Raw genomic sequence first — 15,772 nt, forward strand, 5'->3', positions numbered from 1 at the left:
AGCTCATCTATGTTTACTTAATTCTTATATGAGGTTATGAGATTAACTTGTTTGATTAAGTGCTTGTGTTACCCAAAATTTATGGAAACTATGACTATGTATGCTTGTATTGATAAATATGATTGGTAAGTTTATTTTCTATTATACGAACTTACTAAGCTTAAAATGCTTACTCCATTTAATCCTCCCTGTTTTATAGTGCTCAAAAGCTCGCGAAGGTTGGAAGTCGGTCGGAGCAATCATCACACTATCCACTATCTCATTTTGGTATAATGGCATGTATAAGCTTATTTGGCCAATGATGGCTTGTAATTGTTGTTTTGTAAACTAGCCATTGGAGTTGTTAGTGATGATCTAACTTGGTTATCTTAAAAGTTATGTTTTGGTAATTATGCAAATGCTTATTGTGTGTTGGTTTGATGGAATTATGTTAGCATATAAGTTTATATCCATTGATGTATGAGATAATACTACATGATTGATGACTAATTTTATGTGAATATGATATTGGATTGGTGGATATATGCTTGTGAGTTTTGGTGCAGGAAAATGGTAAGTTTTGGGTGACAAATGAGGCTAAGAAATGGCTTTATTTTGTCCATATGGGTAGACACACAAGCGTGTGTCTTAGTCATGTGTGACACACGACTCGTCCCACGGGCATATGGTCCGACCGTGTGTCCCCTGTATCTTAAAAATAAGAAATAGAATGCTCAAAACTAGGCACACATGCAGAGATACGGGTGTGTGTCTCAGCTGTATGGTTGACACAGCCTTGAACACGGGCATGTTACACGGCTGTGTAAAACCTGCACCTAAATTTTGAAAATAAAATTCACCACACGGCCTAGCACACAGGCATGTGACTTGGCCGTGTGACTTCAATTTCTTCATGCCTTATAAGTCGAGAGTTACACGGGTTAGGGACACGGGCGTGTGTAGTCACATGGCCCGACCACACGGGCGTGTGGGTACTATTCATAAGCAAAATTTTAAAATTTTGAGGAAAATTTTATGATATCCTTATTGAGTCCCAATTAGTTTCTAATGTTCGTATTGGGCTTCGAAGGTCCATTTAAGGGGTGATATGATTGTTTTCGAATATGAGTAGTATTTTTTACTTGATATTTCTGGGATGATTCTGTACACTCTAGTAGTACTCTATAACCTTGTTCCGGCAACGGATATAGGTTAGGGGTGTTACAAATATGACGTATTCGAAAGAACTAGTAAGAATTTTATCTCGAGAGGTTAAAGAATTGCGAAATAAATTAATACCGTTAGTAAAAGTATTGTGGCATCGTCATGTTTCAGAAGAAGCTACCTGGGAAACAAAAGAATCAATGAGATCATAATATCCGAACTTATTCCCAGGTAATAAATTTCAAAGACAAAATTTCCTAATGGGGGGAGAGTTGTAATAGCCCGATTTTCAGTGTTGTTGGAAAACAGTGGTTTGAGACCACCAAATTTGACGATTAAGCTCGTAAATTATATTATTTAGTATTTACGAGTCAAACATGGTCATAGGAAGATTTTTGCACTAGTAATTTGTATTTTATAAGGAATTTGTTAGATTAAGTGGTTTAGAAAATGAGGTATCAAGACCTCGTTTCTATAAACCGAGCCGTAAATATTTTTATAAATACTTACAGTGTGTCATTAAGGTAGTATTAAAGTTTCATTACAAAATTTTAACGTTTAGTTAATTAATTAAAAATGACTAAATTGAAAAAGGTGCAAAACTTGCTAATTAAAGAAATAGTGATTAAATAGGCTAAATGTTAAATAAGGGAGGAGTTAAAGAGTAATTAAGCCTAAATGAAATGGCTAAGGCGGCATAAGCACAAAAAATTGTTAAAAGAATGTGTTTAAAGGGAAAAATTGGAAATAAATGAAATTGAAATATTAAATTGAAAAACCTAAAAGTTTCTAGACATTTTCTTCATCAATTTTCTATCCAAAAACACCATTGAAGAGCTCTCAAAACTGGTTTTCATATTTTAGCTTCATGTGAGTTTAATTATTGCCTTTTTTCTCGTAATTTTGTGTTTTTAAGACTTTAACAATTAGGTCCAATTAGCTATTTCATTAGTTTTTTATTTTATTGGAAATTTTGAAAGTTACCATTGATGAATACTAGATTTTTTTATGAAATAACACGGATTTAGAGCTTTAATTTTGTTGTATGATGATTTTATAAGGTGATTTTGTTAGATGTTGATTTTAGGATCAAATTGTGAAAAGATTAAATATTAGGGTTTGGTATCAAATTCGGTTTAGTAAGGGCTGTATAATAGCCTAGAATGTTTAGATAAATTATCAATTGAGAAAAATAAGTTATTTGATAGACTAATTTTTAATAGACTAATTAGTTAAGGGACTAAATTGTAAATGTTGTAAAAGTTGGGGTAATTATGTAAATTCAAAAATTGAGGGGTACTAATTGTAAATTAAATTGGAATTGAAATGTATGCTAATGAATGAGTAATATATTTTAGATCAAGAGCCCGTAAATATTCGTGAAAAAGGAAAATTAGCAGAATAGTCCCTAAACTTCAGCAAATCTTACGACTTAATCTAGGTAAGTTCGTATGGTTAAACTTTAATATTTATATTGAATTGATGAATGATATTATGCATTTAGTATATGATTGAAAAATGGAATATTGTTAAATTATAAATTTGAAGTGAATATCCAATTTAAATGGAACCCGGGATTTGAGTACAATCGTTGTGTGGCGAAAGACAGCAAAGGAGGAATTGACGACAAATTACCCAAGTAAACCGAGGTTCAGCATTTGTTGTGAACTTTCGTGTTTACTTTCCGTTTAGCTCTCATAAGCTTCTGTTTAACTCATATGAGTTTCTGTTCAGCTCTATTAAGCTTCTGTTCAACCCTTATGGGTTTCTGTTTAGCTCTTATGAGCTTCCGTTCAACCCTTATGGGTTTCTGTTTAGCACTTATGTGCTTCTATTCAGCCTTCAGGCTTCTGAAAACAATGTACTCTTATCCATAAGCCGTTCTCTGATTTGGTAAGATTTGGTAAGTGACTTATGTAATTGAAATTGAAAGATTTATTATTTATTATTGATATTGATTTGAAAGAAGTGTGATCTTCGATTAAAGTTGTGGTTGACAGAAAGATTGCATGAATAATTTGCTTATTTGATTTGTTACATTTAGTTTCGGTAAGATTTACGTTTAACCCATCAAACTTAGGGCTAGTTTGGCAATGCTTTTGAAAAGTGCTTTTGGAAAGTGCTGTGAAAAAGTGCTTTTGAGAAGTACTTTGAAAAATTTAGTTTAAAATTTAAGTGTTTAGCATTACTGTAAAAAAGTAATTTTGAAAAATAAAATGTCCATTTTAAACATATTATTATCAAATAACAAATATGCATTTAAATAATATTTAAATTAGTTAATATTATTATATTTTAGTAAGAATATAAAATATTATTATAACTTCTTGTTAATATTTTAATATATAAAATATAAATTTTAAAATTTTTAAGTAATAAATATTAATTATTTGTAAAATTTAATTAGAATATATAAACTATATTTTAAATATTTAAATATAATTATTAAATATTTGTAATTAGTATTTTAAAAATATTTTTTATTTTTTAATTAATGATTTTAACACATTTGTAATTACGTACTAAGAAAAAAAGAGAAAGTACTATGTTATTGGAAGAGTGAAAAAGTAATTAAGCACTAAAAGTGCTTTTGGGGAGGAAAAGCTAAAAATTTTAACTTCTCCTTTTCAGAAAGTGCTTTTGAAAAGTACATCTGAAAAGCTAAAAATTTCAACCAAAAGTAACTTGTTCTGCATAGCTTTTCTTACAGAAGTGCTTTTGGAGCTAGAAGTGCTTTTGAAAAGCAATGCAGAACTGACCCTTACTAAACTTCATTAAGCTTACTTGTATTGTTTAATGTCCTTGTAGATTAATGTGAGGTCGGGAGATCGGATCAACACATCAAGCCACATTATCCAACTTATTGTAGTAGTCTTTGAAACGTACACTATGATTTATATGGTATGTATAGCGTTGTTGTGTATTATGAATGATAATTTGTTCACATATAAAACTTAAATATGTATGTGTAGTATTTTAATAAAAAAAACTAATTTAGAGACTAAAAAACAATTAAATAATTAAATAATTAAAATAATTTTTTTAAAAAATATTGGATGACGAAATAAACTAGTTAATATCAACATACCTTTAACACATTCTTTGTGTGTCATTTATTGTCAATGAATTTTCTGGATTTTACCCGCAGATTAGAACTAGTTTTGTCTTTTCTTTTTTTTGATAGTTTTGAATGAAAGGGTTTTGATGGGTTTTATTTTTTGTTGCTTAGAAAGGGGTGATTACTACAATTTGATCTATTAATAAAACCCATCTTTTCTGATTTAAATAATAGTAAAATTTATGGCGATTTTTGTACCATCTCACAAATCTTTCATTACTTCATTGGGAACCGATACGAGAGATGAGAAAATAGGAATCTTGTTATTTGCCTATTCGTGCATTAAGAACACTTGAAAGATGACTAAAGTCACCAACTTGTTAGCTATCTATATTTCACATGGCATTATTAAAATTGGCAAGTTGCAATGGGGCCAGAGATAGCAATTGTCTGGTCCAGCATCCACCTCCCCTCACCAACCTAACCTTCAACCCTACCAACATCTTTTGGATTAAGTAGTAACAAATACAGTGTCATTTAAATAAGATTCAAACCAAATTCGGGTTTTATGAATTAAAAATTATTAAATTTTTACTTAAATTTGATTTAATTACTCTAAAGAAAATGAAATCTAATACGAGTAATGGATATAAAAAGTTTTAAAGTGTATTTGATTGAAAATTTTAAAATATTTTGAGAATTTTAAAATTTTAGTATTTTACAATTTATGAATTTAAAATGTTAGGATTGTAATTGCTTTGTTTGAATAAACAATTGATTTATAAAAAATTAAATTATTAGAATTTTACAAATAAAAAATAATTATAAAAGAATAAGAATTATATTAATAAATAATATAAAAATTGATATAGATAGCATTATATTTTTAAAATTTATAGATAGTTTTAATAAAAAAACTGTAAAAAGTATATATTATAGCCGTGCTAGTTGTATTTATTGTTCGGGTTTTACCTTAATATTGTAATTCACCAAAAATATATATTATGATTAAAAAAATAATAAAATTTTAAGTTTAAACTTTTTATTTTATAATAGAATATGTGTATTAGATCAAATAAAATTATTAGGAATTTTTGAAAACCACCTATATACATGAAATTTATAAAATAAATTTAAGCTATAAAAGTTTCTCTTAAAATTGGTCATAAATTTTAAGTTTGCTCAATATATTTACTTAAAAATATATTTATTCGTAAAATTTTAAAAATCTCGACAAAATAAATTTTATATAAATTTCTCACCCAAACTTACTTTTATAGAAATTTTTTCCAATCCCTTTATCGCTAAATTTGTTTATGCAAGGCTCAACTTACAATGCGCCCCAAAGACGAATTTAAAACTACTAAAATTATTTAGTTTAATATTGTTGGTTATGATAAAAAAAAATTGTTGTGGGTTACTCTATAAAATATAAATAGGGTCAGATTATTTCAGCGGAACAATAGATGGGATGCTCCTAGCGTGGGACGACAAACAAGACCAATAAATTTCTATCATTAGTGTCCAGTAGATGGGATGATTTTATTATTAGGATGTGCAGTTTTGCATCTATATATTCAACCCTTCTGCCTACTATTTTTTGTCAGCTCGTTTTACCTATTTTCCATTAAAAGGGTCTGTATGTGTTTTGGAATGAAAAACAGAAGCACCAAAACGATGCGTTACGAATATAAGCAAAATGGAGAGTTTTAGTTTTAATAAAACGATGCCTCTAGCATAGACCTGTAACTGCCTTTCAGTTATCGGGTTGTTACGGAACTGTTTTATTTTTCGCTTTTATTGTTTTAGCTGTAAGTGAAGGAGGGCAATCGGTACAATACACAAGATTTTCTTGTCTTTCTTCTTCCTCTCGTTCTAAATTCTAATTTTCTGGTTAGTCCCTATCAATATGAAGTCAGATAATTAAAGGATGTGACCAATTATTGATTATGTGCAACAATGAAGTTAAGAATTCTATAATGGGGACTAATATAAAATTAACAAATTTTGAGATACGAAAACAAAAATTTTTGTATTAAAATTGTTTACTTTTGAAAGAGATCAACAATATAACTTTTTTTATTTAACAAAGAAATTATAAGTAATTAAATTAAATTATTAATATTTGTATTGAACTATAGTTGAAGAATTACATTTAACCAAGGGCCAAGACCGCTATCAACTACCCATGGTTATAAGATATTATCCTTTTCTTCGAATTTTAACTCGGTGAATACTATGCATTAAGGGTTAATTGTATAAATTAACTTAATTAAGTACTGATTTATTTAAAAAATTAAAATGTTGGTTAGTAAGTTATTTTCATATAATTAAATATTCAAATCAACAATTAAAGGTAGCAAATGGAAATGATGGAAAATATAGATGCAAAAATACTGTCTAGTTTAGCAATTAGGTAATGTTTCCATAACAAGATTAACCACGTACAAATTCAATGTCAAAATCCCGACAGAAGTTAGGTAAGTAATAAAATAAGAAAAATTGAGATACTGAGGTGACAGGAAAAATTGTCCTTTAAAACATAAAAAGAAAAAATAACATCAGGGAACTTCGGTAAGTAATAAAATAAGAATATGTAATTTCAAAAAGAAACAATAAAAATTTGTCAGTGAATTTTTTAATTTTATAAATGAGATTAAAGGATGTTATGTGATATAAATTTAAATTAATTCATTTATATTTCCGTGAAGTTAAAAATTTCTTTTGTGCGGAATCAAATTATAAAATTTCTGTAAGATTGAATGTAAATTTATTATGTATTAAATTATATTTTTATATTTTTAAGGCATTAACTATATTTTTTTATATTTTAAGGAGTTAAAATATAATTTTACTATAAATAATTTATAATTTTATTATTTCTGAAAGTACTAAATTTAAGATTTGTTAAAGCCCTTGCTAGTCCTCGCTGCTCCTCTTATTTCCAGTAAATTTTATCTAGCAAGTTATTTGAATTCACAGGTTGGTTGATGCTCATATAAGAGACTCCTGTTTAGTTTGAATTAAAAGGTTTCAGTATATTTAAAAATTGATATTTTTGAGTTAAAGGATAAATCTTAATTGATATGTTTCATTTTAATTTAAAATTATGTGGTAAAATTTAATGTGATTGAATTTTACAACTAAACATCATTTTAATTGAATTTGGTCACTCAAATTAAATTGTTTTTAATTCAATTTTACACTTAATAACAAATACTAATTAAAATTTACAAATATATTTTAACAATTAAGTATAAATTTATTAATAAATTATTAGAACTTAAAAAATAACATAGGACTTCTTTTTATGGAAGAAAGATTTGAAACGTTTTAAAACTGAAGTTCTATTTTATTTATAAAATAAGCATTTTTTATATTTTTTATATTTTATTCATCAATCTATAATTTTAATTATTGAAATAAAGATATTTTAAAAATATATTATTTTTGTTAAATTTTGTTTCAAATTATTTGAAATTAAATTTTAATCAAATAAAAGTAAAGTGGTAAACAGGGGCGAAGCCAGAATAATTTTGTAGGGGGTCGGATGAAATTTTAATTTTTTATAGTCTCTATCTTTATAATTTTTAAAGGATTAAATTAAATTTTTATAATTTTAGAGGGCCAAAATACAATTTTACATTTTAGGGGGCGAGGCCTCTGCCAGCCCCCCTAGATTTGCCCCTGGTGGTAAATGTCAAAACATCATATTAAAGCATAATGAAACATTTACTCATATTATTATGGTTCTCACGCTTCATGTTGGGTTAAATTGTAGAGTAAACATTTAAAGGATACAACATGCTCTAAGTTTTATTACTTTTAGTATATTAGGAATTTAATCATTTATTTAAAAATATTAGCGCCTCTACTTTTTAAATTTAAAATTCAAATTCAATTATCAACATTGTTAAAATTCTTTTATTAAATTTGTTGATGTGATATTTTGAAAAAAAATTACTTATTAACCACATAATAAAAGAAATTAAAATTGTAATGAACTTGAATTTAATAGAATTGATAATTCTTAAAATTCAAATAAGTATTTTAATCAAATTGAGGTACCAAATTATATAAAAAGTAAAGTATAAAATTAAATCTCAAATTTAAGTATAATATAGTGACCAAAACTAAAATTTAATCATTATTATATAATCTCAAAAGATAGAATGATTAGAATTGAAAATTTACCACCACCTTATAATTTCAAAAAAGAAAGAAAAAGAAATAATAAACATGTCTCATGAAAGAAAACCCTAAATAAATAAAAGAACTCACTTGGTAGTTATATAACAAAAAAATATGGTAATAGATTTGAATTTAATAGAGAATTTTAATTAATTTAATATTTCATAAAATTCACATAAGTATTTTAATTAGAATAAAATATTTAGATTAACTAATGGTAAGTTGAAGTGCTAAATTATGTTAAAGATTAAAGTATAAAGATTAAATCTCAAATTTAAATGTAGTTTGGGACCAAAATTAAAATTAAAACTTTATTATATAATCTTTAAAAAAGGATTAGAATTAAAATTTACCATCCACTTAAAATTTCAAAAAGAAAAAAATAGTGCACATGGTCATGAAAGGAGCTCTTAGTCATTTATATACAATAGTATAAATGACAAAAGTTTAATTATAAATATAAGTGATTGCTTATTGTAGTAATCGGTGTAACTTCTCAGACCCAGCCTAGAAATTAAACTTGAATTCGAAATATTACATTGGCCACCAAAATGACCCTGTAAGTAATTAGAGTTTTTAAAACAGTTGTTTTAAAGCATTTGTTTATTTTTGAGGAAAAACTAGTGTGTTGTCTTTCATTTTATTAAAAGATAATTTTTTTCCTTAAAGCGATGGAACTTAGATTTTACTTTGTAAAACTCGATTTTCACTCTTTATATGTTTTTCAAAACTCATTTACATAACAATGCAACAAAAAAGTGATACTTAATCTAAGTTTAATGAAAACCAGATTTTTATGAATGATTATTTAATAATTCATATTTCAATAACATAAATTAAAATAAAATGTCATGAATGTTGGTCAAACCCAAAAACCTAAGTCTCATGCTATAATTCAAATAAAATAATACTATTTTTGAATAGCAGAGGTTGAGAAAAATGAATCTAAAATAATTTTATATATATAAAAGGTTCCGAGCCGAGCCTTCCAGATGCTGAATCCGAGTCCTAACCTGGTGGGTTATCTGTAAAGATGAAAATAAGAGGGGAAGTGAGCTTATAAAGCTCAGCGTGAGTTTAATCATGAGAAAACTAGTGTAAACAATAAACAAATCGTACAGAATATCAACTCATAGAATAAATCACAATTGATTAGCAATATAGAATATCAGTAATTCATATCAACTCATCAACATAATATCTCAGTGTTCATAAACATTTAAATGTCTTACTGATGCAATGCAATTTCAATTTATCAAAAAAGGTTTCTACCTCATCGTTGCACACCACAATAGGAGTTCCCCAGAACTTCTCCACCTTTACACCACATTGTTGATGAACCATTAGTCATTGCAGACGAACTGCTAATGATAAAATATATTGGTGGACGAACCAACTGTCTATGCAGATAAAAGTTGCTAATACTTTGTAGATGAACCATTGGTTAAGTAGGTAAACTGGCGACTGAAATATTGGTGGTTGAACCATCCATTTGTGCATATAAAAGTTGTTGAACATTGTGGATGAACCATTGGTCGAGTAGGTAAACTGCAGAATAAAATATTGATGGATGAACCATCCATTAGTGCATATAAAAGCTACTAATACGTGTGGATGAACCACTAGTCGAGGATATGACTGTCGACTAAAAGTCGTTGTGGATAAACCACTGGTCGAGCAAATGACTACCGACTAAAATATGTAATGAATAAAACTATTGGTCGAGAAGATAAACTGTCGACTACTTCCTCTGTTCAATTCGTCCAACCCCATGCAGTGCAACATGACATGCTATAATAGATCAATACGTCAACAATAACATGCTTAACAAATAGATATACAGTAACAATTATCATGATTTATAACAATTCTTTGCAGTAGCATTAAACTTGCTTTTAACATGTATTTAGTTTAGTGGTAGCAATAGACATGCCTAGCATGTATTCTTTCAACAGTAGTAGTAGTCATCTGTAACATGCACTCAGTGAAGCAGAAGCAATAATAACATTATCAATTTATTAGAATTATAGTGACAGTAGATATGCAACCATTCACACACCCTATATTATCATAATAACAATTCAGTCATTAAATCATAAATTTCAGAATATTCATAACATTAGGGACTCAATTGAGTGAATACAGCCTCTAAAAGCTATTCGGGAACTATTCAGTGGCTAAACTGATCATATTCTAAATTTATGGATAAAACTAAAAAATTTGTAAAACAGGGGTCACTTAACCATGTGGAAGACTATAGGTCATATGTAAGGGTTACACGACCGTGTGGCCAGGCCATGTAACAGGCTCTGGCTGTGTGGCAAATGCAAAAATAATCTACAAGGAGACATGATCGTGTGGCAGGCCGTGTGGAAAGGTTTAGGCTATGTGGTCCACAAACCCGTGTGGCAGATTGTGTGGCCTTAAACCTAGGCACGATTTGCCTCAACTCGCTTGTAAAAAAACACACACACCTTTCACCAGAAGCCCGATCGACATCCTTCATGAACAAATCTGATCTGATGTTCCTAAAAAGAGTCCTTCAAACGATATTTATACGTGAGTTAATGATAAATTTCAAGATTCGTCTAGATTATCAAAAGATTCAGTAAGAACCGAGAAATATTGTATAATTAGGTTACAAGATTAATGTAGATAGAAATTCTATAGAATTTTGAGATTAAACACCGAAATTGAGATGTACTTACCGATTCTTTGGCAAGGTTCAAGATGTTATGGATGTCGATTATGAGTCTGGTAGAAAAACGGAAAACATATATGATTTAATTTTGAGAACACAAAATATCCAGCAACAAAATATGTAAAATTTGATTTGAAAATAGAGGAAAGAAAAGAAACAGGGAAAAGAAATCGGGAGAAGAAAGAAATTCTATTTGGATTTAAAGAGAAAACAAAATCCAAGTTCTATTGGGAAAATTGGATTAAAAGGTTAGGGTTTGGAAACCTAGGGCGACAAGGGTAATTTTCCTTGGACCTAAAATTAAAAGAAAAATAAAAGAAATGATTTTGGGAGTGGAGTGGCTCAAACTTGGGCAAACAAAGGGGGGAAGAGTGGCATGTTAACTATTAGGCCTAACACCTATTCCTAGTTTAGCTTTTACTCCAAATAATATTTGTTTTAGGTGGCTTTCATCCTAGGTTGCTAAAAGTTTAAAGAAAAGAAATGGGAGGAAAGAAGCTTGAACCTAAGAACACTAGGATAAGGTAATACGACTTAACCGTAAAGCTTAAGGATCATTTCTTGTCTATTCATTACTATTAACCCTGTAATATCCTGATTTTGGGCCTAGTCAGAATAGTGGTTTTGTGACCACAAAATCCGAGATAGAAATAATTATTTTATGATTATTTTAAGGTCTATGATATGATTGCATGATTGTGTGAAAATTTCGTGAAGAAATTTTATGCATAAAGTGCTTAATTTGAAATTTGGGACTAAATTGAATAAATTGCAAAACTTGTGTTCTAGAAGTATTTTGCATAAAATTGAATTAGATTATTAATTAGAGGTCCTTAAAGAGTAATTTTACCAATTTCTAAGTCTATGGACAAAAATTGGACATGGATGGAATTTTGGAAAGTTTAGTAGTAAGGGCATTTTGGTCATTTAGGGTAAAATGAATTAAAATACAAAATTAAAAGCCAATTTTGCTCATCTTCAACCCCATGGCCGAATATAGCAAGGAGAAACCATGGCTAGGGTTTTCAAGCTTCCAAGCTCGATTGTAAGTCCGTTCTAGCCTCGTTTTAATGATTTTACGTTTTGGAGTCCCGTAGCTCGATTTAGCTTATGCTAGCAATAATTTAACCTAGGGTTTATATTTGGAAAAATACCCATAGGTGAAATTTGTGTATTTTGGTGTTTTATGATAGAATATGAGGTTTTAAATTATGTTAGACAACTTGTGCTACTCGGTTTTAAGTGAAAACGAGCAAAAGGGCTTAATCGGTAAAAATACCTAATAGTCATAAGTACATGTTAGAGTGAGAATTTGATGTTGCCATAGAAGGAAAAATGATCAGCATGTCATAAAACATAAGAAAATAGGCTGAATTTTAATTTACGAGCTTTGGGGCAAAAGTGTAAATATGCAAAAGTTTAGGGGCAAAATTGTAATTTTTCCAAAATATGATTTTGGGTCAATTTGAATAATGTGAGTCCTAATTAGACTATATTTTAAATGATAGAGCAAGGAAAACTGAAATTCGGGCTAAAATGGGGAAAATACCAAGTTGTGGATGAAATGGTAAAATAGCCATTTTAGCATACGAGGTAAGTTCATATGTAAATGTTGGTAACATAGTTATTATTTTAAATGTTTTAATGTTTTTAAATGATATGATAATTATTATGAAATATTATACTTGTGATAATTGTTTGATAATATGTCAAATTATGTGATATACTTGGAAAATGTGAAATACTACTAGAGTATCGGTATCGGCATTCCGTAGAAGATGGTTGAGACACATGATTGGGAAAAGGTCCGTTGAACCTTAGGAATGGATTAGGATACAAGTGACATGTCACTAGGATATTTGGGCATCCGAACTCGTTGAGTTGAGTCTGAGTTCACTTATGGATGCGAGCGTCCGAACTCGTTGAGTTGAGTCCGAGTTCGTGAGATGTAACTAGGCATCCGAACTCGTTGAGTTGAGTCCGAGTTCACTTATGGATCTGACGCCTGAGCTCGTTGAGTTGAGTCCGAGTTCACTTATGGGCGGGTTACATGGTAGCTTGGCTACATATGTGGCACTTATGTGCAAGTTATCCATGTATCCGAATTATATTCGATGTGTTCAACGGGTAAAGTTCTACTCAAATGGAGGAATACTCAAGATGAAAGGGACGTATTGGTAAGTGTTGTGAAATGGATACTTTGAACAGGTATGTACTTAACCCTCGGGTTGAAAACTCAATATAACAACAATATGGTAAGATGATAAATGAAAAGGTGATATGAATGTCTTGGTGATGATTATGCAAATGATGTTTTATGTTTGCTTATATGGTTATGTTACTTGCTATTTGCATGTGAGCTTACTAAGCATTTATGCTTACTCCTCCTTTTCATTCCTTGTAGTGTTGACAAGCCAGCTCGGAAATCGGAAGCGGTCGGAGGCACGCTCACACTATCAAGTATACCATCTTGGCATAATGGCTTGTATATTTTGAGTATGGCATGTATAGCATTATAATCATTTTGTATATATGGTCTTATGATATGGTTATTGAGTGGTATGGAAATAGAAATGCTTGGTAATGATTAGCCATTGGAATGGCTAATCATGATCATATTTGGTATTATGTATGTCAAATTGCTAGCTAATCCATGGAAACCATGAAATAGGTAAAATTTACCATAAAATAGATTCAGACAACAGCAGTGACGTGAGTTTGAAAAATCACTAAAAATAGTAGAAATGGAATTAAATAATGAATAAGTTATGGAATCGAAGCTTGATGAGTCTATTTTCATATGGAATAAGCGAAACAGGTATATGAGCTATATTTTATGAGATGTTTAAATTTTTGTGAAACAGGGCCAGAGCGATTTCTGGATCCCTGTTCTGACTTTGGAAATTCACCATAAATTTTACAAAGATAATTAGAAATCACACTTTATATTTACAGATTCCTTATTGAGTCTAGTTTTATTAGAGACAAATGGTATAGTCATTGAAGCTCTGTACAGGAGATATCTGATTCGTAATACACAGAGGTCAGAGTAGTTGAACCCTGAAACAGGGAGACTTTAACTAATAAACTGTACTAATTGGCCCAACCAAAAATTCTAGAAAAAATTAGTAGATATATATATGAGTCTAGTTTCAGGAAAAATTTACGAATTGGATTTCGAGTTTCGTAACTCGAGATATGATTTTTAAAGCGACTGTGATGCAGTTAGCCAGCTTGTCTGGAAATTTTAAAATGAATTGTATGAGCTGTTTAATTAATGAATTAAGTCCGTTAACACCTCGTGTTCGACTCTGGCAACGGTATCGGGTATGGGGTGTTTCATTTAGTGGTATCAGAGCAGGTTTAGTCGGTTCTCGAACTAACCTAGCATGTGTAAAAGTTTAGCTATACATGCCACTGATCTGTGATAGTGTGATGTCTTCCGACGCGTATGAGTACCGTCTTATTTAGACATGGTACTCTCCAACCGAGCTGTGCCGACCATGTTCACGGTTATGTAAAGGTATTTGAGTAAAATTATGATTATGATAAGTCTCGGTTCAGAAAAGTATGAATAAAGGTTTATGATACATATGTGATAATATGTGAGATGAAAGTTCATGTTGTGATAAATATTCATATTTGCTTAATGCTCATATGATGTAGTGTATGTGGCTTACTTGATAAGATGAACGGAATAAATAAAAAGTAGTAGAGGTATGAATAAAGGTCATAATATCATAATACGGATGAAAATGTCCTTGTCTTGATTGGACGTTGAATGTTGATGAATGTTAATGATATACAATTTTTATGAGATAAAGGATTATAATGAAATGAACTTATCTATGTTAAATTGTTGGACCTGAATTATATGATTGTAATGATATGTACATGGTGATGCACGAAATGAAAGTTGTGATTGTGATGCAAATATCTATGTTTGTTTGGCCTTATATAATGCCATGAGCATGAATTAATTTAATTAATTGAATGGATAAGTAAAAGCATCTAGAAAACATAGAACGTATGCATAAGTATATTGTCTAAATGGGACAATAGCAAAATTGGTGTAAGCCAACATGAATGAATGACATGATTTTGATGATGTTACTATGATGATGGAAGTTGTGTCATATGTGTATGTATAAGAAAGTCGAGTCAGAGGTCCTACAACCCCTCCCCCTTACCAAAGTGGTACTTATAATGGAATTTCATGAGATTTGTATTGAATAAGTTTCCTGTTGAAAACCCAAATAGTTCAGTGATAGAATAATTATAAGTATGATCCGAGATTGAAAATGAGCTGATAAGTAAAGTCAAAGCCAGAAAGTATCTAATTGATATAAAGATTATTGGAATTATGCACTGTCCCAGTTAGAGAAGGAATTCTCTTTGGTAAATCGAATTACTCAAGTGCAAGGTCGAGAAAAGTGTAAATCGAAATTTATTCGAACTGACATTCTTTAGTGAATGATTTAATATGAAATTTGTGACGGCAGAACTAGTTGGGGAAATGATATTTCAAACGTGAATTATCCGAGTGTGATGCTTATGACCGGACAGATTTAGCGATCTCTTTTGAGATGTTCTATGTGTTCACCCGTTCTCGTAAATATTTCTATGGCTATTGATCTTCGAAGAAATTCTTGTTATATGGGAATGTCTTCTAATTTTGG

Source organism: Gossypium arboreum, chromosome 5 (genome assembly GCF_025698485.1).
Source record: "Gossypium arboreum isolate Shixiya-1 chromosome 5, ASM2569848v2, whole genome shotgun sequence".
NCBI classification, from domain to species: Eukaryota; Viridiplantae; Streptophyta; class Magnoliopsida; order Malvales; family Malvaceae; genus Gossypium; species Gossypium arboreum.